Source organism: Balaenoptera ricei, chromosome 5 (assembly GCF_028023285.1).
Source record: "Balaenoptera ricei isolate mBalRic1 chromosome 5, mBalRic1.hap2, whole genome shotgun sequence".
Classification (NCBI taxonomy): Eukaryota; Metazoa; Chordata; class Mammalia; order Artiodactyla; family Balaenopteridae; genus Balaenoptera; species Balaenoptera ricei.
The window spans coordinates 65,409,126-65,435,900 of record NC_082643.1 but is presented as its reverse complement, the minus strand read 5'-3'; positions in this window follow the sequence as shown (position 1 = coordinate 65,435,900).

Below are 26,775 nucleotides of genomic sequence, written 5' to 3'. Positions count from 1 at the left end.
ATATGAGTATTGCTACTCCAGCTTTCTTTTGATTTCCATTTGCATGGAATATCTTTTTCCATCCCCTCACTTTCAGTCTGTTTGTGTCCCTAGGTCTGAAGTGGGTCTCTTGTAGACAGCATATATATGGGTCTTGTTTATGTATTCATTTAGGAAGCCTTGTCTTTTGGTTGGAGCATTTAATCCATTCACTTTTAAGGTAATTATCGATATGTATGTTCCTATTACCGTTTTCTTAATTGTTTTGGGTTTGTTTTTGTAGGTCCTTTTCTTTCTTGTGTTTCCCAGTTAGAGAAGTTCCTTTAGCATTTGTTGTAGAGCTGGTTTGGTGGTGCTGAATTCTCTTAGCTTTTGCTTGTCTGTAAGCTTTTGATTTCTCCGTCGAATCTGAATGAGATCCTTGCTGGGTAGAGTAATCTTGGTTGTAGGTTCTTCCCTTTCATCACTTTAAGTATATCATGCCACTCCCTTCTGGCTTGTAGAGTTTCTGCTGAGAAATCAGCTGTTAACCTTATGGGAGTTCCCTTGTATGTTATTTGTCATTTTTCCCTTGCTGCTTTCAATAATTTTTCTTTGTCTTTAATTTTTGCCAGTTTGATTACTATGTGTCTTGGCATGTTTCTCCTTGGGTTTCTCCTGTATGGGACTCTCTGTGATTCCTGGAGTTGGGTGACTATTTCCTTTCCCATGTTAGGGAAGTTTTTGACTCTAGTCTCTTCAGATATTTTCTCGGGTCCTTTCTCTCTCTCTTCTCCTTCTGGGACCCCTATAATGTGAATGTTGTTGCGTTTCATGTTGTCCCAGAAGTCTCTTAGGCTGTCTTCATTTCTTTTCATTCTTTTTTCTTTATTCTGTTCTGCAGCAGTGAATCCACCATTCTGTCTTCCAGGTCACTTATCCGTTCTTCTGCTATTGATTCCTTCTAGTGTAGTTTTCATTTCATTTATTGTATTGTTCATCTCTGTTTGTTTGTTCTTTAATTCTTCTAGGTATTTTTTAAACATTTGTTGCATCTTCTCGATCTTTGCCTCCATTCTTTTTCCAAGGTCCTGGATCATTTTCACTTTCATTATTCTGAATTCCTTTTCTGGAAGGTTGCCTATCTCCACTTCTTCTAGTTGTCTTTCTGGGGTTTTATCTTGTTCCTTCATCTGGTACATAGCCCTCTGCCTTTTCGTCTTGTCTATCTTTCTGTGAATGTGGTTTTTGTTCCACAGGCTGCAGGATTGTAGTTCTTCTTGCTTCTGCTGTCTGCCCTGTGGTGGATGAGGCTATCTAAGAGGCTTGTGCAAGTTTCCTCAGCATTCTCCTTTCTAAAGAGCATACATGAGAGACCATTTTCCTCCTCCTGCTTTCCCTGCCATACACTCTTCCTTTTGGTGTGGGTGTGGGGATCCAATTACCTGAAGTAGTAACGTTCAAAGTGTCCAACTGATAATAAATTTTAAGGTAAATATGGACAAGCTACAAAAATACAGAATTTTAGTTTATTAAATTCTTTTAAGTTATAGGAAAAATATGAGCCATGCTTCAAATTTGTATTTTTTATTTTGAAAATACTGTGCTAATAAATCCTAAAGCCACTCCACTGAGGGTTTCAGCAAAACTGCAATCAGTACATTCTCTCTGAAGGAGCAGAGTATGTAAATACAAGTCATTCCTTAATAACCCACTCTTTGATTATCCCAAATACAGTATCTTTGTTTCCATTTTCTAGGATAATTGATTTGCATTGTATCATAGTTCTCCTTCACATTGGATTATTAACCATCTCTATGACATACATATAACTTCAACTGATTTTTTGTGTTTTGTTTTTTTTTGCTTATCAGAGACTAGAATTATTATTGGTTATTTTGGTTTTCTAAATTTCAAAGTGAACCTTCTCTCAAAGCAAACCTACTTTAGAGAGTATCTCATCTTATATTCTTTATATATATAAAAATTTCAAGAACAGTTATGTCAAGAAGCTTGATCTTTATTTTTTGGACTTAAGCCAATGGTCTGATTAAATTTATTAAATAAAGACCTTTGACAAAACAATATTAAATCTCACTACTACTTAAAATTTTGATGAAGTGCTTAATTCAAAAAAAATTAAAGCACCTGAAAATAAATGCTAAGACTCCTCTGTGGGTCAGAAATCTAGTTAATGAGACTCAGAGAGTCCTTTCTCTAAAGGACAGTTATCCTTAAGTAGCTTAGCTAAGTAATGATCATGGGAATAATACAGCGGTCTATAAAAAGGAGTTAATTGCATTTTCTCACCTTCAACTGAGCAGATACACATATAAAATCCAGCACTGTTTTTTTTTTTTTCCCCCTAGTGTTCAAGGTTCAAGTATCTTGGATAAAAATTCTGTGTGACTTAACGTTTGGACGTGTTCATTGATGATTAGTGTGATGTTCATATTGTCATGCAGTTATTCGGAATAGCTTCCACTATTGTTTTCAGTGCCGTTATTGTACTTTGGGCATGTTAAGGGAATACAAGTCTAACAAAATCATGGAAGTTATGTTTTAATAGTAAATATTACCTCAGGTGGCTGGGGGAATATATACTTATGGTAGCAGTGTCTAATGGCTCTGGGAGATGGAGTACTTGGGGCACAAGAGAAGGAATCTCTCTGATCTGTAGTTGGAAGTAGGTATGTGTGGAAGGAAGGAAAATGGTGGGTCTTTACAGTGGGTTTTATTTAGTCCTGAAACTAAATAAGGAAAATTATTCTCTCTCATCTACGTAGTTTATGTTCTTCTGTTTACCTGACCTAGGCCCTTTTCTTTATAAACAATGTTTCTGACCTTATGTTAACAGTGACTTTGCCCCTTCTTGTTCTGTATTACGTTACCAAACTCATATATTAATACATTAGCTGACAGCACATACTACTATGCCCAAATTACTTTTCTTTGCCTATATTTCTCTCCAGGCTTTATAGAGGTATAAGGAAAATGTTAGTTTTCCCTGACACAATAAAAAGAAATGAAGAAGAAAGTCAAGGTATTACAGGAAGTTTCTCCTTCCCTATGAAGCTTGTCTTCATCTTCCACTGCTCATGGCTGCATTAACTAATCTTTCATTTGTGTTTACCATTATGACTTCAATCAATTTCAATTATAATTATCATACCGATTACTGTATTTTACTAATTTTTCTTATTTCACTAATGTTTGAAGTTTCAGTACTTGGAAATAGCACTTGGGATATATTAGGTACTCAATAAATTTTTTAAAATTGAACAACCAAGTTACCTCTGGCGCTAGAAATATTATTGGCACTCAAGAAATAGTTTTTAAAAATAATAATAACAGTAAAAATAATAACAGCTGATACCTTTTTTTCAGCAGTTACTATGTGACAGGCACTGTGCTAAACACTTTGTATGGATTTTATCATTTAAATATCATTAAATAGCCCTCTGAGTTGGGTACCGGTATTCTCCCCCTATTTAAGGAAACTGAAGCATGGAGAGGCAAATATACTTCCCCCAGGTAATATACAGCTTGTCAGTAGTTGGGATTGGAGCTTCAGTGCCCATACTCTTAACCTCTGCAGCAGATAAGTGGGAATGGGTGTAAATAATTGTAATACTATGATTAATTACAATGATAGATCTCTATACTTGACCCAACTGCGGCAGAAAGGATAAATGATTAGATTTACTCCAACGGTCAGGGGAGGTCTCCCAGAAAGCGCGAAAAATATTGGCAGGCACGTGTAATGATGAGAACACTTGGCCTAGTTTTCTTTTCGGTGTTGCCTGCCACCAAGCTTTTGTAAATTAGGCAGACCTCCTGCAAAAGATCACTAAGTTCATTTGTTTCTGTTCCCTCATCTATAAAAGATGGGTTAGATTAAATAACATCTCATCTTAAATATTGCAATTCAAAAGGAATTCTTTCACTGGAGTGTGTGCCTTGCACACAAAGTAGACTCAATAAACACCTACTGAATTGAATTATTTTGAAACAGGGAGAATGCATCCAGTGTATGGAATTGCTGCAGGTAAAACCATCATCTGTCTAGACTGCTATTCTTTCATTATCTTACATAGCAAACCACAACTTAGGTAACTTTCATGTCCCTGTAAATGCTCTGCTTGACCAGAAATGCAGTGTATCCAGTCGGCCAATCCCTAAACATCCCAAAGCAACTCTGGGCTCTATATCTACTTCCTCGCTCCTTTTCATACCAAACAAGGTTGACTATGGGGCTCCAGCCAGTCAAATATTTCTATTTTTCTCTTCCTTTTTCCTTATTCTTTATCCTATAAAATCTTCTTGTCTTCCACTCAGTTTTGCAGTTCTCTGAAAGAATACTGTCTACTTCATGAAGTGTTAAATAAAGTTTGTATCAACTATACTCCAATAAAATTATTTTTAAAAAGTTTGTTTGTACCACCTGAATTGTTTTCTTTATTAAATTTTTAACAGGTTTTGGCGAAGAGGAATGAGATCTGAGGCTGACTGCTAATGGCCTATGGGACAAGGAGACGCACAGGCCAGGTGTCCACTGAATCCTTTCAGTTCACTGTTCGTTTCGGAGTGCCATGGGTAAGTCACTCTCGGATTTGAGCTCCGCTTGCTTGTGTGCAGCTCTCCGATCCAAAAAAATCTTTATTAAAATTTATTATTATTATGTATTATTATACTTATTATTGTTCCCAGAAAGGTCCTGGGGTCCCAGAAAGGTTCCAGGGTAGTTGTATTAGGAGTCTACAACAGGTGGCAGTTGTTAGGGGACTCACAAAGCCTCAAGGTAAGTTCACGGCCTAAACCGCTGGGGGACTTCGGAAAATAAATTGACAAGAAATAGGACTTTTTTGACCATCAAAATCTAAGTAGGCATAAGTCAGACTATTAGAAGTCATCAGGGCATCTGCCACTTTAAAGAAATCATCTCATGAAAGGAGGACTAGATCTATTGCTAATGGGAATCTTGGAAGTCAAAGCTGCAAAACTGGTGGGCATGAATCAAGCACTTAAAAGCTGTTACTCCTATGGTAAGTTAAGTTAGTCGTGGAGTAGGTTAGATTGACATTAGGTCACCTGCCAACCTGAAGAAAATTTCCAGCAAGGAGGTACACTGTAAAACACCACAAAATCCTCAATCTAATGGCACATCCCTTTTAGGTATAATTGGGCTCCAAGAGACTCAAAGCTTAGCTAAAAAAACAGGATTCTCATGTTTCAAAGCATTGAGTGTGCCACCTACTGGCACAATTGCTTATTTTATGTCTAATTGCTTATTTTATGTCCCAGAAGCTGTAATATCTATAAATATGGTAAAATATTACTAAGACAACCTAGAATTACAATGGCCATTATGGGGAACACTTCAGCTAGACAAGATTGTTCATTTAAGAAGTGCATTTGAAAGCAAGGGTTCCCAAATCAGCAAACAGAATGGGATACCTATTTTAATTTTAAGATTCCAAAATAGCTTCATTGAAAGAGTCATTTTAAAAGGCTAATGAAAAATTAAAGACACAAGAGGTACCTAAAACAAAAGACCATAAGACTGACGTGACTCCTACTACTGCCCTCTGTCCTCCTTTGCCTGAGTACTCACAGTCTATTAATCCTCTATCTGAATTGCCTTTCCATGCCAAAAAAACTACAAGACTGTAAATGATTAAGAGAATTTTAACCAGAGTCAGCTCTCTGGGATCTCTGCAGTGCCTGATCGAGAAAGGAAGATAAAATTTCATGTTGTACCTTCTTTTTCAAATCCAGACTCTTGTGAATTTGGTTTTGGGGTTCCCATTGGTCATCAATCCTTTCTCTCAGGAACAGCTGTTGCCTTCTTTTTTGTCTCATTTTGTGTCCTGAGAACTTGGTTTGGCTTTCTCCCTTCCTGGGGCATGCAGGCAGCCCAGCTGTCAGGTTGTGGGCTCAAAGATAAGGCTTGACAGAAATGAGAGTTGCACTCTCTTTTGGCTACGGTCCTACCAACTATTGCCAGCTCTCAGGGAATTGTCTAAGACTTTCTCTCTTTTGGCTATCTTTGTGAGTGACTGTGGATCTTGGGAGAATAGTATCTTTTGCACCCTCTTTGGGTATGTCTCTTTCGTTCATGAGGTCATTCAATACTGCCGGGAAAATTTACTGTTTATACCAGCTGAAACCTTACAAGATATTTGAAAGAATTTTGTTTTTTAAGTAACTCTTTGGTCAGAAGTTGGCCAAACTGGAAGCTGTTATTTAGAGCCTGATACAAACTTTTTTTAGGCCTTCTCCCCTAAACTAAATGAAACTTTGTATCCAGAGGGAAATAACAAAGTTCCAAAGACAAACAGCTCTAAATCTAGAACATTGGAATTTTAAAAATTTCTGTATTAATTGAAGATAATGTAGAAGGATATCAGCACCTTGATATCATTCAGGTTATGACCCAGTTGTTTGAGGATTAGAAACAACTTTCCTACAAACTGAGGACAGTTTGTCCAACTTGTCTTACAGATTGAGTCTTTACAAGAACAGAAAAACCCCGCTATTCTTGTTACCAATCTCCCGACCTCCCCTATTCATCTCAAAAGGATTGTAGGTATTATAAAAATTCTGGATTTAGGAAACGAAAGTCCTTCTTGGAGGAACTTGCATACATTCTCTATGCCTCTGAGATGGAAATGTTCTACCCAGTCTTCTTTAGGAACTGAGGTCTCTGAAATACAAACTTTGGGGAGGTAATTCTTATCAGAAGGAAAAAAGGAAAAAAAAAAAAAAAAAAGAGGAAAGGCTCTTTGGTAACTAGGCAAATGAAAAATCTTAAGTCTTCTCCACAAATAGCAGTAAAAAGTTTAAACCATCTGAGCAGGTAACCTTATTACATCTGCCAGAAACATAATACTGTTCTTTCATAAACCTGTGAGTTTTGCATTGTTGCATCTGTCTCATGGCTAAAATTTTAAAACAAAAGCTATAAGATCTCTGTTTGTATCTGTCTGTATGTTTATGTATGTCTGTATATATGTTATAGATGTATGAGTTTTTTACTTGCATATGGTATTTTGCCAAATTAATTTGTTAACAGTTCTACAATATTTAATTGGCTTAAAGAAAAACATTTATGTAAATCAAGTATACTCTCAGAAATATAGAAACTAACTCAAATGTTTTTCAAGTTCATGTGATCTAGGATAACCTTTGATAAATAAAAGCTAGTTTAAGTTTTTTGGTTTCATTTTCTTTAGAGTTATCAGCATTAAATATACTCTTTTTATTCTGCCTAAGTTTACTAAAAGATAAGCTCATGTTATCTCCGTAACAGAATTTGTAAGCAAGAAGGATAACTTACGATGATGGTTAGCTGTTCAACGTCTCATGAAATTTTCATAATTAACCTAAACATAATTGTTAAGAACAAGTAAATTAAACAGATGTAAGCAAGATAAATGTTTATAAATGAAGTTTTCAACAATAATTATGCTTTATGGTATGTCTACTTGAAATAGTTTTCAAAATATTTTTCATAACTTGAAACCTTCAAGTTAATACTGAGATAAGTGAAACGATAGATATTTATTGAATATCTAAATCATATCTGAATAAGATAAAATCTAAAATATTAATTACTGAAGACACTGATGAAAGAAATTAAAGATGATACAAATAGATGGAGAGATATACCATGTTCTTGGATTGGAAGAATCAACATGTGAAAATGACTCTACTACCCAAAGCAATCTACAGATTCAATGCAATCCCTATCAAACTATCACTGGCATTTTTCACAGAACTAGAACAAAAAATTCACAATTTGTATGGAAACACAAAAGACCCTGAATAGCCAAAGGAATCTTGAGAAAGAAAAACGGAGCTGGAGGCATCAGGCTCCCTGACTTCAGACTATACTACAAAGCTACAGTAATCAAGCCAGAATGGTACTGGCACAAAAAGAGAAATATAGATTAATGTAACAGAATAGAAAGCCCAGAGGTAAACCCACGCACATATGGTCACCTTATCTTTGATAAAGGAGGCAAGAATATACAGTGGAGAAAAGACAGTCTCTTCAATAAGTGGTGCTGGGAAAACTGGACAGGTACATGTAAAAGTATGAAGTTAGAATACTCCCTAGCACCATACACAAAAATAAACTCAAAATGGATTAAAGACCTAAATGTAAGGCCAGACACTATAAAACTCTTAGAGGAAAACATAGGCAGAACACTATGACATAAATCACAGCAAGATCCTTTTTGACCCAGCTCCTAGAGAAATGGAAATAAAAACAAAAATAAACAAATGGGACCTAATGAAACTTAAAAGCTTTTGCACAGCAAAGGATACCATAAACAAGACGAAAAGACAACCCTCAGAATGGGAGAAAATATTTGCAAATGAAGCAACTAACAAAGAATTAATCTCCAAAATTTACAAACAGCTCATGCAGCTCAATATCAAACAACAAACAATCCAATCCAAAAATGGGCAGAAGACCTAAATAGACATTTCTCCAAAGAAGATATACAGATTGTGAACAAACACATGAAAGAATGCTCAACATCATTAATCATTAGAGAAATGCAAATCAAAACTACAATGAGATATCATCTCACACTGCTCAGAATGGCCATCATCAAAAAGTCTACAAACAATAAATGCTGGAGAGGGTGTGGAGAAAAGGAAACCCTCTTGCACTGTTGGTGGGAATGTAAATTGATATAGCCACTATGGAGAACAGTATGGATATTCCTCAAAAATCTAAAAATAGAACTACCATACGACCCAGCAATCCCACTACTGGGCATATACCCTGAGAAAACCATAATTCAAAAAGAGTCATGTACCACAATGTTCATTGCAGCTCCATTTACAATAGCCAGGACATGGAAGCAACCTAAGTGTCCATCAGCAGAAGAATGGATAAAGAAGATGTGGCACATATATACATACTTTTACTCAGCCATAAAAAGAAACGAAATTGAGTTATTTGTAGTGAGGTGGATGGACCTAGAGTCTGTCATACAGAGTGAAGTAAGTCAGAAAGAGAAAAACAAATACCGTATGCTAACACATATATATGGAATCTAAAAAAAAAAAAAACTGTCATGAAGAACCTACGAGCAAGACAGGAATAAAGATACAGACCTACTAGAGAATGGACTTGAGCATATGGGGAGGGGGAAGGGTAAACTGTGACAAAGTGAGAGAGTGGCATGGACATATATACACTACCAAACGTAAAATAGATAGCTAGTGGGAAGCAGCTGTATAGCACAGGGAGATAAGCTCGGTGCTTTGTGACCACCTAGAGGGGTGGGATAGGGTGGGGGGGGGGAGGGAGACGTAAGAGGGAAGAGATATGGGAACATATGTGTATGTATAACTGATTCACTTTCTTACAAAGCAGAAACTAACACACCATTGTAAAGCAATTATACTCCAATAAAAATGTTAGTAAAAAAAAAAGTATATGTACAAGGGGGTTCACTGGAGTGTTGTTTATATGAGCAAAACATAACCCAATCTGTATGTTCAGGATGAATTAAATAGCATATATCTTTCAATGAAGAACCAAGCAGTAATTCAGAATGACTCTGGAGAAATATACTTATTAACAATACAAATACATATTTTAGGAGAGAAGTAATAAATCAATATGTATTGTATTATATAAAACCACTTTTGTAAAAATACATATTTTAGGTGTCAATAATTTTTATCACCATGTGAAAGTTTTTTAAAATTTTGGTTATCTGTGTTTTCTAATGTTTCTACAGTAAACTTGTACATTGTATATGTGTAATTAAAAACAAGGGTAACAAGAAAAAATTTTTTAAAAAAGTCAATTACCAAAGATTGGTTTATCCATTTTGGCTTTTCCTTTTTTAAAGGGGAACAAAACATATTTGATTCTATTAGTAAATGTGTTTTGTGCTACACTGAAAAATTTACTGTGAGGAGGAGCATACTTCCAGGAATTATGGAATGTATTTATAAATTTGCCAGTCCACAGAATGCTAGCATAACAGACAGTCCACAATACATACTTCTTAGTTTTCACTAGGAATTAGGATTCTGAGGGTTGAGAGTCTAATTAATATGTGTAATTAAAACTACTAGAGATAATAAGGGAGATTTCTCTCTGCAAGGAAAGTAGGATGTGTTTTTGGTAAGAAAAGGTATGAGGTATGGAGAGGTGTTTTTGTGAAGGGAAAAGAGACTAAGTTTGTCTGAAAGTAAAACAATTGTTTGTTCCAGAATGAAAAAAGAGGAAAAAATATATGACAAAATCTTAGTGGATCTAAAATAGTTGTAAAAGGTTTGTGGAAAAGGAATCCTGGAGAAGGAATTTTATGTGTGGTCAAGCTGGCTAAGATTAGAATAAATTAATTTAATTAAAAAAGTTTTAATATCAAAAGTATATTGGTACAAAATTAGAATTTGTTTTTCTCTCTGATAAAAGGACAAAGTTTATTTGGACTATTGGTCTGCCCTTGATAATAGACTGTGAAAGGTGGTTTGTTTTTGTTTGTTGTTTTCTTTTTTACCTTTTTGGTAATCTACCTGGAAAGCGAAGATTTTGTGTCTTACGAAAATAATTTACTGTGCTTCACAATTGTCTTTATCAGGTCTTTGATAACTTCAAAAAACCCAGTCTTCTCAATATTAAAAGAGTTGTTTTGTTCACAACTATGTACCTTTCTCTATTTGCCTTTAAAAGCTTCTATTGTCTCTTTGGTTAAATAGATAATTCAGTGTTATTTTATAATGATCTGTGATTCTATTTAATCAAATGTTCAAACCTTCTGACAGTTTCCCAAAGTGAAATTCTAAAGGGAGTCTTTTTGACCTCAAACTAACTTTAAGATTTTCCAGAGGGCCCCTGGAAAATTCGAAAGGATTTGTCTCTCATTTGGTAAGATGTTTTGTTGTTCTAGTCTAGGAGAGACCATCCATCAGCTGGTCAATGTCTTCCCACCTGCATTTAAAACTTTTAAGAGAATGCAGCATATTACGGAGACAATAATCATTATTAGCAACAAAGCAATGCCCTTGGTTTGGAGAGCTCTCCTGAGCCAGGGTCCCTGTGAATCAAACCAACTAGTGTCAAATAAGTCAAGATATTATCCTGTTCAACAAAAGAGAATAGAAGAATGTAACTAAAACAGGAGGCTGACATTGTCTCTTGTGAATACTTCACTGAGATTCGAAGAGGTAATGGTATCTGAGAGTCATGCTAAGACCAATGTTTTTGATCAAACCTCTTGACTGGTCAAGAGGATGACCAAAAGTGGGAAGCTGCTGAAATAATTTCCTAGGCCCAAGATGAAGCCACTCCTGCCCAGGGTGCCATATAAGCAAATCGAAACTTAGATAACTTTCATGTCCCTGTTAATGATCTGCTTGACCAGAAATCCAGTCAGTCAATCCCCAAACACCAGAAAGTAACTCTGAGCTCTGTAGTTACTTCCTTGTTCCTTTTCACCCCAAACAAGGTTGACTATGTGGCCCCAGCCAATCAGATATTTTCTATTTTTCTCTTCTTTCCTCTTTATTCTTTATCCTATAAGAGCTTCTTGCCTTCCCCTCAATTTTGCAGTTCTCTGAAAGGAGACTGTCCACTTCATGAAGTGTTAAATAAAGTTTTTTTGTGTCACCTAAATTGTCTTTAATCATTTTTTAACACTGTAATATTATACCTTTAGAAATGACCAAATAGAGGGACATCATGGTTTATCATTGTTGAATTTCAAGTTTGACTGTTTGAGATTTATCTTCCTGCCATTTCCAAGATGTGCTTCTTACACTGGGGGATTTGATTTGATCACAATCTATCACTTCTTCACTTGACAAACTCAGAAGCGTTTCTAAGAAAGTGATTAAATGCATTTCCTTGACATGTATTAAGCCATAAGAGAGAATAAACTGTGAACTACTGATTCAGTGTCAAAAAGTGAATTTTCAGAGAGGCATAATCCATTGACTTACCTATGGAAAATGAGGCCAGTCTTTTATCCATATCATCTTGGAGAGAAAAAATTATCATTTTAAACCTACTTTTAGGAAAGAGCCATGACCTCCTTTAGATATCATAGAGAAAGTCATATCTGAGATATACTTGATGATGATACACAATTTTCACAAAAAAATTGTGTTTGAGGGAGGGATGTGGAGGTATAGTAGATTTTTGGTGTTTATTTTCTCTCTTTTTTCTTTTCAATGTTAGTGACTTTCGTTCTTTATTATTTCCTTCCTTTTCTGTGCTTTGGGTTTATTTTACTCGTTTTTTAATTTTTTTCTATCTTCTTAAAGTAGAAGCTTAACTTATTGATGAAAAAATCTTGTTTTCTAATACAAGCCTAATGCTATAAATTTCCCTCTAAGCCACCTTTAGCTATATCTTATAAATGTGGATATGTTTTCATTTTTATTAAATTTAAAATATTTTCTAATTCTTCTGTGACCCATGAGTTATTTAGCAGTGTATTGTTTAATTTATAAATATTTGGATATTTTCCAAATTTTACTACTGATTACAAGTTTAATTCTGAAATGGTCATAGAATATACTTTGTGTTATTTCATTTTTTAAAATTGGTTGTGGATTGTTTTATGGCCCAGAATATAATCTGTCTTAGTGAATGTTACATTGTGAAGGTGAATATAGATTTGGTGAACTGGGAAGGAATATTGTGATACAAAAGGACTCCTTTTATGTCAGTAGCCTAAGACAGACTAAAAGCAGACCTTTGTGTTTCTCTTTCTCTGTGCTGTTCAATATGATAGCCATTAGCCAGATGTGGCTACTTAATTTTTAAAAATTAAATAAAAATTAGTTTTTTAAATTAAATAAAATTTAATTTTTAAAATTAAACAAATTTAAATTCAATTTCTCAGCCACATTTAAAATGCTTCATAGCCACATATGTCTAGTAGCTACTGTACTTGGCATTTCCATTATCATAGAAGGTTCTCTCGGGCAGCAATATTTTGGTTCACATCCAGATCTTGGCCTTTAAGACGTCACCACTACTAACAAGATGAAGCATGGAGAGACCAGTCTGAGAGTCAGGGAAATGAGCTTCTTCTACATGAGGCTTAAGTTGTCCACCCCAAGACTTCTGGAAAGGATTTTTATCATGAAGGAGGAGGAAGCCACAGGCCTGTCTTGATGGGAAATATTCCAAAGAAGGAGCTATATGACAAAATTAATTATTTCATTTGAAAGAAAAAATATTTTTACTCTTTTTGTTTGTGTCACCAACCATATAGTGGCTAAAATAGTGTTTTAATCAGATTCTGGCATTGGGGGTGGATGGTGTTCGAGGTGGTGCTGGTATGATGTGAGCTTCTTAGAACGTAACTTGGGAGAAGCTGAGAGTCCAGGTGGGAAAGGTTTAATACTTTTATTCTTGATATATGTTTTGTGCTTAGTTAATGTCTATCTCTCTCAGTAGAGTGAAAAGTCCATCCTGGTGCAGAATGTGTCAGTTATACTCACCTTTTATTCTCAGTACCTAGTATTCAGTAGGCACTTGAAATATTTGTGAATGAATGAATGAATCCTATTTTGGAAGAGGTTTATTCTTATTATTTGATACTATATTAATGTGTATCAAATTAATAAAATTTGATCTCTTCAATAAATAATGTAAATCATGTTAGCTCCTATAACATTTATTATATTCTGCTTTCCAATTTTTCACTTCCCAAATGTTTGGATCCCAGAATTTTGTGTGTGTTGTAAACTGGCCTGGAGGTTCTTACACTGAGTCCTAGGTAATTCATGCTTGAGCTTCAGGGACATATGTGTATGTGCTTGTGTATATTTTTCTGGGGAATGGATTGTTAGATCTTATTAAATGTTCAGGTAAGTCACTAACTATCCCTCTTCCCAATGTTAATAACAATTAGATTAGCCAGTGTTGGGCATATTTATGATATAACTGAAATGTTTTTCAGTTCTGTAGCATAGTGATGAATAAAGAATGCTTAATTGGGATCTAGGAAAACTGAGTTCAGTTGCATTGTTAAAGTCCTTAGTCTGATTGGGTCCCAAATTATTATGATTAAAATGAAAAAATTAAAAATGATGAAAGATGACCTCTAGGCCCTTGTAGCTCAACTGTTGCTATGTTTTACAACCTGAGTCACTGGTTTCCCAATAAGCTTGTGGAACCTTGTGTTTGAGAGTTTGAAGCAAGTTTCCACTGTTAAGTGAAGTTCAACTCAAGGTCCTTTATGAGCTCCAGACTATTATCTAATGCACTTTAAAAAGTTATGTTATTTGTCAACTTTTATTTCTGTAGGCATTTTTTATTTCTCCCATGTACCCTTAACTAAAGAGATACTTTTTCTCTGACTTCCTTGTTCTACCACAGGCAATTTGAATTCTCAATCTTGTTTCCATGGTACTGGACTTTGTGTAGAGTAGTAGTTCTTACAAGGTATTGCAATGACATTTGAGAGGCCCTAAGATTCCTGTAGGGTTTACGAGGTCAAAACTATCTTCATAATAATACTAAGATCTTATATGCCTTTTTTCATTCTCATTCTCTTATGAGTATATGGTACAGTTGGATATAACAATGGATGGAATGCAGAAGCAGATGTAAGGATCCAACTGTCTTTTATTAAGCCAGGCATCAAAGAGATTTACAAAAATGTAAACCAAGGCACTCTTCTGACAAAATAGTTTTGGGGAAAATATAGTTATTTTTCATAAAAATATATAATTTGCATTGATATGCAATGGATTTATTATTGTTTTAATAAATTAATAAATATTTAAAAATAATATGTCTTAATTTTGAACACAGTCCATAGATATAACTCACAATAAGCAAAAGTTCTTTGAGGTTCTCAATAGTTTATAAGAGTATAAAGAGGTCCTGAACAAAAAGATGATGTGGAGGAACTACAATAGATAAGAGCAACATTTCCACTCCAAGCCTTCATCTTACTCATATTGTCATTTAGAGGAGAAATAACATGGCCCTTATTGCCCTTGATTTCTCTATTTGAGTTTTAGAAAGATACGTTTTATGGTTAAATATTACTCAACCATAAAAAAGAATAAAAATTTGCCATTTGCAACAACATGGATGCACCTAGAGGGTATTATGTTTAGTGAAATAAGTCAGATGGAGAAAGACAATTACTGTATGTTTTCATTTATATATGGAATCTAGAAAATAAAACAAATGAGTATAACAAAACAGGAAGACTAACAGAGAGAACAAACTAGTGGTTACTGGAGGGGAAAGGGGTGGGGAGAGGGGCAAGATAGGTGAAGGGGGTTAAGAGATACAAACTACTAGGTGTAAAATAGATAAGTTACAAGGATGTGCTGTACAACACAGGGAATTTAGCCAATATTTTATAATAACCTTATATGAACTATAATCTGTTAAAATATTGAATCACTATGTTGTACACCTGAAACTAATATAATCTTGTAAGTGACCTATACTTCAATTAAAAAAAAATAAAAGGTAGTGCAGGTCACCAAAGTGCCATGGCCCAGTTAGCAGAAGAGGGCTTTAGGTAGAGAACGTGCTAGAAACTCACCTTGCAACTTTTGAGGGTATAATTCTCCCCCTACATCAACTCTACCCTGTCTCAAGATAATGAGTGGGTTCAGTTTAAAAACTCTGTATGGAAGTCAGATTACCAAGTAGCTACCTATAGCCTATAGAATGCTACCATAAATAAGTCACCTTTTTAGGACAGTCACTAACCCAAAAGGGTTTATACCATGGAGACTATTTAGTCTCTACATGAGACTATTTAATGTATTTTATTCTTGAAACAGCAGCTTGTCTCTCTCAGGTAGTTTCTATGAACAGAAAATATACCTGGTCTTTCACAAATGATTCATTGAAGAATATTTGAACCATTTTTATGTAATCATCATTTAAGAAAAAAAAAAGTCCTAGAGGCTTTTCTGCCAGGCGAGACCCATCTATGAGCAATTATTTTTGGATTCTGACTACTAGCAATACCCAAGGGCTTGTTGGAAGCAACATTTCTATTATTGTTAATGATGAAAATGTTTGGCCAAGGGAGTATAACCATTTTCCTCTTTTGTCATTTATAACCGATTACTCACGGTAACCCTAAGTGGAGAGTATATTTTTTTGACAGTTGTGCTTCAGAAAGAGAATAGAAATTCTGAATTGTTGGTTATTAAGTTTTGCCTATCTGTAACCTGCCCATTTTCAAGGCAGGTGTGAAAGTAGAAGGTATTTTTAAAACAGCACTTAGATTCTTTGTCAAATTATTTTTACTGTGTCTTAAAATAAATGGAAGAAAAATCTGGAAAAAATGTGTTACTACTAGATATTGGAAATGCAAAGCTTCAATAAGCTATATATATATATATATATACACATATATATATATATATATATATACATACACACACACACACACACACACACATACACATGTATATGTCTACATAAAGCATATCAAACTGTGCTTTTGAAAATTAGACATGTTTGAGGTGACACTGTTTTTGTTTGGAGCTCTACTTGAGGAAAATAGAGAAACTTACAACTACCTCTTCTATATTTTCAAGAAAATTAAAAAAGGGAAAATGAAAAATTAATATACTCAGTTGCTTTATTGGTCTGACATCTCAAGCTTTTGAACTCAAAGTATCAATTAGAAAATTTTTTCTTTGTGGATAAAGGATGAGTATTAACACATGTGACACTTCCAGAGGATAGGAAAGAATTAAAGTCTAAAAAGAAGAGGGGGGAGCTTCAAGATGGTGGAGGAGTAAGATGTGGAGATCACCTTTCTCCCCACAAATACATCAGAAATACATCTACATGTGGAACAACTCCTACAGAACACTTACTGAACGCTGGCAGAAGACCTGACTTCCCAAAAGGCAAGAAACTCCCCATGTACCTGGGTAGGGCAAAAGAAAAAAGAAAAAACAGAGACAAAAGAATAGGGACAGGACCTGCACCTCTGGGAGGGAGCTGTGAAGGAGGAAAAGTTTCCACACACTAGGAAGCCCATTCACTGGCGGAGACGGGTTGGCAGGTGGCAGGGAAACATTGGAGCCACGAAGGAGTGCGCAGCAATGGGTGCAGAGGGCAAAGCAGAGAGATTCCCACACTGAGGATCTCTGCGGAACAGCACTCACCAGCCTGAGAGGCGTGTCTGCTCACCCGCTGGGACAGGTGGGGGCTGGGAGCTAAGGCTCTGGCTTCGGAGGTTGGATCCCAGGGAGAGGACTGGGATTGGCTGCGTGAACACAGCCTGAGGGGACTAGTGTGCCACAGCTAGCCAGAAGGGAGTCTGGGAAAAAGTCTGGACCTGCCTTAGAGGCAGGAGACCATTGTTTTGGGGTGAGCGAGGAGAGGGGATTCAGAGCACTGCCTAAACAAGCTCCAGAGGTGGGCACGAGACGTGGCTATCAGCGCGGACATAAGTTGGGCATGAAACGCTAAGGCTGCTGCTGCAGCCACCAAGAAGCCTGTGTGCAAGCACAGGTCACTATCCATACCTCCCATCCCGGGAGCCTGTGCAGCCTGCCACTGCCAGGGTCCCGTGATCCAGGGACAACTTCCCTGGGAGAACACACGGCATGCCTCAGGCTGGTGCAATGCCACACTGGCCTTTGCCGCCACAGGCTCGCCCCACATTCTGTACCCCTCCCTCGGCCTGAGTGAGCCAGAGCCCCCTAATCAGCTGCTCCTTTAACCCCATCCTGTCTGAGCGAAGAACACATGCCCTCAGGCGACCTACACACAGAGGTGGGACCAATCCAAAACTGAACCCCAGGAGATGTGTGAACAAAGAAGAGAAATGGAAATTTCTCCCAGCATCCTCAGGAGCAGTAGATTAAATCTCCACAATCAACTTGATGTACCCTGCGTCTGTGGAATACCTGAATAGACGATGAATCATCCCAAAATTGAGGTGGTGGACTTTGGGAGCAACTGTAGACTTGGGGTTTGCTGTATGCAACTGACTGGTTTCTGGTTTTATGTTTATCTTAGTTTAGTATTTAGAGTTTATTATCATTGGTAGATTTGTTTACTGATTTGGTTGCTCTCTTCCTTTTTATATATATATATATAGATATATATATTTTTTTCCTTTTTCTCTTTTTGGGAGGGTGTGTGTGTATGCTTCTTTGTGTGACTTTTCTCTGTATAGCTTTGCTTTTACCATTTGTCCTAGGGTTCTGTCTGTCCATTCTTTTATTTTTTTTAGTATAGTTTTAAGTGCTTGTTATCATTGGTGGATTTGTTTTTTGATTTGGTTGCTCTCTTCCTTCTTTCTTTCTTTTTTTTTAAAATTACTTTTAAATTTTTTATTTTTAAATATTAAAAAAAATTTTTTATTTTAATAACTTTCTTTCTCTTTTCTTTTTTTCTTTCTTTCTTTCTCTTTTTCTTGCTTTTACTCTGAGCTGTGTGGCTGACAAGGTCTTGGTGCTCTGGCCAGGTGTCAGGGCTGTGCCTCTGAGATGGGAGAGTCGAATTCAGGATATTGGTCCACCAGAGACATCCTAGCTCCACATAATATCAAACAGTGAAAACTCTCCCAGAGATCTCCATCTCAACGCTAAGACCCAGCTCCACTCAACGACCAGCAAGCTACAGTGCTGGACATCCTATGCCAAAAAACTAGCAAGACAGGAACACAACCCCACCCATTAGCAGAGAGGCTGCCTAAAATCATAATAAGTTCACAGACACCCCAAAACACACCACCGGACGTGGTCCTGCCTACCAGAAAGACAAGAACAAGCCTCATCCACCAGAACACAGGCACTAGTCCCCTCCACCGAGAAGCATGCACAACCCACTGAACCAACCTTACCCACTGGGGGCAGACATCAAAAACAACGGGAACTAAGAACCTGCAGCCTGTGAAAAGGAGACCCCAAACACAGTAAGTTAAGCAAAATGGGAAGACAGAGAAACACACAGCAGATGAAGGAGCAAGGTAAAAACCCACCAGACTAAACAAATGAAGAGGAAACAGGCAGTCTACCTGAAAAAGAATTCAGAATAATGACAGTAAAGATGTTCCAAAATCTCGCAAATAGAATGGAGAAAATACAAGAAACGTTTAACAAGGACCTAGAAGAACTAAAGAGCAAACAAAGATGAGCAACACAATAAATGAAATTAAAAATTCTCTAGAAGGAATCAATAGCAGAATAACTGAGGCAGAAGAACGGATAAGTGACCTGGAGGATAAAATAGTGGAAATAATTACTGCAGAGGAGAAAGAAGAAAAAAAATTGAAAAGAATTGAGGACAGTCTCAGAGACCTCTGGGACAACATTAAACACACCAACATTCAAATTATAGGGATCCCAGAAGACGAAGAGAAAAAGAAAGGGACTGAGAAAATATTTGAATAGATTATAGTTGAAAACTTCCCTAATATGGGAAAGGAAATAGTCAGTCAAGTCCAGAAAACGCAGAGTCTCATACAGGATAAATCCAAGGAGAAACATGCCAAGACATATATTACTTAAACTATCAAAAGTTAAATACAAAGAAAAAATATTAAAAGCAGCATGGGAAAAACAACAAATAACATACAAGGGAATCCCCATAAGGTTAACAGCTGATCTGTCTGCAGAAACTCTGCAAGCCAGAAGGGAGTGGCAAGACATATTTAAAGTGATGAAAGGGAAAAACCTACAACCAAGATTACTCTACCCAGCAAGGATCTCATTCAGATTCGACAGAGAATTTAAAACCTTTACAGACAAGCAAAAGCTAGGGAGAATTCAGCACCACCAAACCAGCTTTCCAACAAATGCTAAAGGAACTTCTCTAGGCGGGAAACACAAGAGAAGGAAAAGACCTACAATAACAAACCCAAAACAATTAAGAAAATGGTAATAGGAACATACCTATCGATAATTACCTAAAATGTAAATGGATTAAATGCTCGTACCAAAAGACATAGACTGGCTGAATGGATACAAAAACGAGACCCATATATATGCTGTCTACAAGAGACCCACTTCATACCTAGGGACACATATAGACTGAAAGTGAGGGGATGGAAAAAGATATTCCATGCAAATGGAAATCAAAAGGAAGCTGGAGTAGTAATTCTCATATCTGACAAAATAGACTTTAAAGTAAAGACTATTACAGGAGACAAAGAAGGACACTACATAATGATCAAGGGATTAATCCAAGAAGAAGGTATAACAACTGTAAATATTTATGCACCCAACATAGGAGCACCTCAGTGCTTAAGGCAAATGCTAACAGCCATAAAAGGGGAAATCAACAGTAACACAATCATAGTAGGGGACGTTAACACCCCACTTTCACCAATGGACAGATCATCCAAAATGAAAATAAATAAGGAAACACAAGCTTTAAATGATACATTAAACAATATGGACTTAATTGATATTTATAGGACAATCCATCCAAAAACAACAGAATACATTTTCTTCTCAAGTGCTAAAGGGACATTCTCCAGGATAGATAATATCTTGGGTCACAAATCAAGCCTTGGTAAATTTAAGAAAATTGAAATCATATCAAATATCTTTTCCGCCCACAATGTTATGAGACTAGATATCAATTACAGGAAAAAAATCTGTAAAAAATACAAACACATGGAGGCTAAACAATACACTACTTAATAACCAAGAGATCACTGAACAAATCAAAGAGCACACCTAAAATACCTAGAAACAAATGACAACGAAAACATGATGACACAAAACCTAAGGGATGCAGCAAAAGCACTTATAAGAGGGAAGTTTATAGCAATACAATCTTATCTCAAGAAACAAGAAACATCTCAAATAAACAACCTAACTTACAGCTAAAACAATTAGAGAAAGGAGAACAAAAAAACCCCAAAGTTAGCAGAAGGAAAAAAATCATAAAGGTCAGATCAGAAAGAAATGAAAAAGAAATGAAGGAAACAGTAGCAAAGATCAGTAAAACTAAAAGCTGGTTCTTTGAGAAGATAAACAAAATTGATAAAGCATTAGCCAGAGTCATCAAGAAAAAAAGGAAGAAGACTCAAATCAATAGAATTAGAAATGAAAAAGTAGAAGTAACAACTGACACTGCAGAAATACAAAGGATCATGAGAGATTACGACAAGCAACTATATGCCAATAAAACGGACAACCTGGAAGAAATGGACAAATTCTTAGAAAAGCACAACCTTCTGAGGCTGAACCAGGAAGAAATAGAAAGTATAAACAGACCAATCACAAGCACTGTAATTGAAACTGTGATTAAAAATCTTCCAACAATCAGAAGCCCAGGACCAGATGGCTTCACAGGTGAATTCTATCAAACGGTTAGCGAAGAGCTAGCACCTATCCTTCTCAAACCCTTCCAAAATAAAGCAGAGGGAGGAGCACTCCCAAACTCATTCTACGAGGCCACCATCACCCTGATACCAAAACCAGACAAAGGTGTCACAAAGAAAGAAAACTACAGGCCAATATCACTGATGAACGTAGATGCAAAAATCCTCAACAAAATACTAGCAAACAGGGCTACCCTGGTGGTGCAGTGGTTGAGAATCGGCCTGCCAATGCAGGGGACACGGGTTCGAGGCCTGGTCTGGGAAGATCCCACATGCCGCAGAGCAACTGGGCCCGTGAGCCACAAATACTGAGCCTGTGCATCTGGAGCCTGTGCTCCGCAACAAGAGAGGCCGCGATAGTGAGAGGCCCGCACACCGCGATGAAGAGTGGCCCCCGCTTGCCGCAACTAGAGAACGCCCTCGCACAGAAATGAAGACCCAACACAGCCAAAAATAAATAAATAAATTAATTAATTTTAAAAAATACTAGCAAACAGAATCCAACGGCACATTAGAAGGATCATACACAATTATCAAGTGGGGTTTATCCCAGGAATGCAAGAATTCTTCAGTATATGCAAGTCATTCAATGTGATACACCATATTAACAAATTGAAGGAGAAAAACCATATGATCATCTCAATAGAATGAGAAAAAACTTTCAACAAAATTCAACACCCATTTATGATAAAAATCCTCCAGAAAGTAGGCATAGAGGGAAATTACCTCAACATAATAAAGGCCATATATGACAAACCCACAGCCAACATCATTCTCAATGGTGAAAAACTCAAAACATTTCCTCTAAGATCAAGAACAAGACAAGTTTGCCCACTCTCACTGCTATTATTCAACATAGTTTTGGAAGTTGTAGCCACAGCAATCAGAGAAGAAAAAGAAATAAAAGGAATCCAAATTGGAAAAGAAGAAATTAAGTTGTCACTGTTTGCAGATGACATGATACTATATAGAGAATCCTAAAGACTCTATCAGAAAACTACTAGAGCTAATCAATGAATTTGGTAAAGTAGCAGGATGCAAAATTAATGCACAGAAACCTCTTGCATTCCTATACACTAATGATGAAAAATCTGAAAGAGAACTTAAGGAAACACTCCCATTTATGACTGCAACAAAAAGAATAAAATACCTAGGAATAAACCTACCTAAGGAGACAAAAGACCTGTATGCAGAAAACTATAAGACACTGATGAAAGAAATTAAAGATGATACAAACAGATGGCGAGATATACCATGTTCTTGGATTGGAAGAATCAACATTGTGAAAATGACCATACTACCCAAAGCAGTCAACAGATTCAGTGCAATCCCTATCAAACTACCAATGGCATTTTTCAGTGAACTAGAACAAAAAAGTTTCACAGTCTGTATGGATGCAAAGAAGACCCTGAATAGCCAAAGCAATCTTGAGAAAGAAAAACGGAGCTGGAGGAATCAGGCTCCCAGACTTCAGACTATACTACAAAGCTACAGTAATCAAGACAGTCTGGTACTGGCACAAAAATAGAAATATAGGTCAATGAAATAGGATAGAAAGCCCAGAGACAAACCTACACACATATGGTCACCTTATTTTTGATAAAGGATGCAAGAATATACAATGGAGAAACGACAGCCTCTTCAGTAAGTGGTGCTGGGAAAACTGGACAGCTACATGTAAAAGAATGAAATTAGAACACTCCCTAACACCATATACAAAATTAAACTCAAAATGGCTTAAAGACCTAAATGTAAGGCCAGACACTATAAAACTCTTAGAGGAAAACAGAGGCAGAGCACTGTATGACATAAATGACAGCAAGATCCTTTTTGACCCACCTCTTAGAGAAATGGAAAGAAAAACAAAAGTAAACAAATGGGACCTAATGAAACTTAAAAGCTTTTGCACAACAAAGGAAACCATAAACCAGACGAAAAGACAACCCTCACAATGGAAGAAAATATTTGCAAATGAAGCAACTGACAAAGGATTATTCTCCAAACTATACAAGCAGCTCATGCAGCTCAATATCAAAAAACCAAACAACCCAATCCAAAAATGGCCAGAAAACCTAAATAGACATTTCTCCAAAGAAGGTATACATATTGCCAACAAACACATGACAGGATGCTCAACATCACTAATCATTAGAGAAATGCAAATCAAAAGTACAGTGAGGCATCACCTCACACCAGTCAGAACGGCCATTATCAAAATGTCTACAAACAATAAATGCTGGAGAGGGTGTGGAGAAAAGGGAACCCTCCTACACTGTTGGTGGGAATGTAAATTGATACAGCCACTATGGAGAACAGTATGGATGTTCCTTCAAAAACTAAAAATAGAACTGCCATATGACCCAGCAATCCCACCATTGGGCATATACCATGAGAAAACCATAATTCAAAAAGGGTCATGTACCACAGTGTTCATTGCAGCACTATTTACAATAGCCAGGACATGGAAGCAACCTAAGTGTCCATCGACAGATGAAGGGATAAAGAAGATGTGGCACATACATACAATGGAATATTACTCAGCCATAAAAAGAAACGAAATTGAGTTATTTGTAGTGAGGTGGATGGACCTAGAGTCTGTCATACAGAGTGAAGTAAGTCAGAAAGAGAAAAACAAATACCGTATGCTAACACATATATATGGAATCTAAAAGAAATAAATGGTTCTCATGAACTTAGGAGCAGGACAGGAATAAAGACGCATATGTAGAGAATGGACTTGAGGACATGGGGAGGGGGAAGGGTAAGCTGGGGCTAAGTGAGAGAGTGGCATGGACTTATATATACTACCAAATATAAAATAGATAGCTAGTGGGAAGCAGCCGCATAGCACAGGGAGATAAGCTCGGTGCTTTGTGACCACCTAGAGGGGTGGGATGGGGAGGTTGGGAGGGAGAGGCAAGAGGGAGGAGGTGTGGGGATATATGTGTATGTATAGCTGATTCACTTTGTTATAAATTGGAAACTAACACACCATTGTAAAGCAATTATACTCCAATGAAGATGTTAAAAAAAGTAAAAAAAAATAAAAATAGAAAGAATAGAGGGGAATTCCCTTGCCGTCCAGTGGTTAGTACACTGTACTTTCACTGCCTAGGGTTTGTGTTCGATTCCTGGTCAGGGAATTAAGATCCTGCAAGCCGTCCTGTGCGGCCAGAAAAGAAAAATAATAAATAAAAAGAAGAGAAAAAAAACCCAAATATAAGAGGTAAAAACTGGCAACACATCACCTAGTAGTGATGTTGTTTTAAGTGGTTTAAGTAGAAGGTAAAGGAAATGGAAGCGTGTAATGTAATTTTGGAGCACGTCATCAACACTGGCCACAGGATTTCCTGGAGTTTTGGGGTATGAAAACTGATGATAAGAAAACTTTAAAAATTGAGTATTGAATCAGTTTAGTGAAAGTTGACTTTAGTTGAAATGAGATTGAAATCTAAGTACAGATGCCCTTGTTAATACTCTGCTGGTGACAGAACACTCATTTCAATATGGTTTATATTAAAAAACAAAACCCCAAACCTTGCTATGTAGAAAGAAAACCTGGGAGAAGAAATATTATAGATATTTAAATGTTATCCTGATTAGTAATGTTGTCTTTTGGAAAAATCAGTAGTATTTCTCGAAGGTCTTTGCTTTTAACTCTGTGTGTGTGTGTGTGCGTGTGTGTGTGTGTGTGTGTGTGTGTGTATTGTTACTCTTATGTCAATACTAGTAGCAAAATTGGAATCTGACAGTGGTTGACCAGTTTTCACTAAAATCCAATTTTAGACCTTTGTAGCAGACGTAATCAATCTCCCGTTAGTAACCATAACAAAGTAAAATAACAAATAAAAGAAATATTTGTATAAAAACAGAAATAGACTCACAGACATAGAAGACAGACTCATGGTTCAAGGGGAAGGAGGGGAAGGATAAATTAGGAATTTGGAAGTAACAGATACACACTAGTATATATAAAATAGTTAAACAACAAGGACCTACTGTATAGCACATGGAACTATATTCAATATCTAGTAATAACCTATAATGGAAAAGAATCTGAAAAAAGAATATATATATATATGTATAACTTAATCACTTTGCTGTACACCTGAAACATTGTAAATCAAATATATTTCAATAAAAAAACTAAAACAGAATATTTGTATAATTAATAAGGGTCCTCTTGTTGTCTTCTTATAGAAGTATAATTCTGAGAAGAGTTAACAATATTTTACTTAATTCAATGATGAATAAACAAGTCTAAAAAATACAACTTTAAGAAAGCATTTTCCAAAAACCTGAAGAAAATGTTGGAAGATGTTTATGGGAAGATATAATAAATAGAAATGAAGGGTTCTGAAACAAGGTTTTTTGACTGTACAATCATAGATGATTCAGGAAGGAAGTTGAGGAAACATTGAAAGAGATCAATGTGTTTGTATAGAGAGCTCTTTGAACTCAGACATAAAAAGATCATGTATAAAAGGGGCACATGCCACGGACAAACACAAAAGAGTGGCACATATCTAAAGAACAGGGTCAGGAAGGCTAAAGTCCAGAAAGACCTTGTGAGAAATGCTAATTACTACAAAAGTCCTGAAAGCTATGTTTGCAGCAAGCTAAAAACAAGAAAGAGATAGATTCAAACTCAGGGAAAATAATATGTCAAGAGAGGGCAGAGAGAAAGCAAAACTTTCTAATTCCTTCTCTGCCTCTGTGTTCTCTGTCAAAGATTAAAATTTATTTATTTGGCATCAACTTAATGAGCATAGTCATAGTTATTTCAGAGACCAAGTGAAAGGATTTATGGAATCATGCTCTAACCTGTAAAATTACTATTAAAATATTCATTGCTATGAGTATTATTATTAACTAAACTGGTCTACCTAAGAATTTTTACATTTACTAATGCTTAGTTAGACTCATCTCACCCATTGAAGATTAATACCTGTTGCTCATCCCACACAGAATTTTTTCTGAAAGAATGTCACAAACATCACACATTCATCTAATCAATCAGCATGTCCTTTAGCTTTCTCTTCAACATATATCCACATTTTGACTACTTCACATTTTCACTGTTATCACTTTTCACTATGCCCATTGCTACCACCCTAGTCCCAACTACCATTATCTTTCACCTGAACCGTTCTCATAGCTTGTTAACATTTTTCACCTCTGCTCACCTCTACATCTTGTCCTCCATGTCCCCCAACACACACACACACACACACACACACACACACACACACACACTTCTCCACACAGCACCCAGTATGGTAATTCTAAAACATAAATCAGTTCATGTCACTCCTCCATTCAAAACCTCCAGTGGGTCATAGAGACACATACAGGGAAAAAAAGGTTGTCAATCATCATGTTCTTTTCTTCTGCTACTGCACCCTTGGCTGGTTCTTCACACTCTGCCTCTCAGAGGTCTCTTTTAACTTCTATATCACTTGCTTCACCGCTTCTCTACCAATATTGA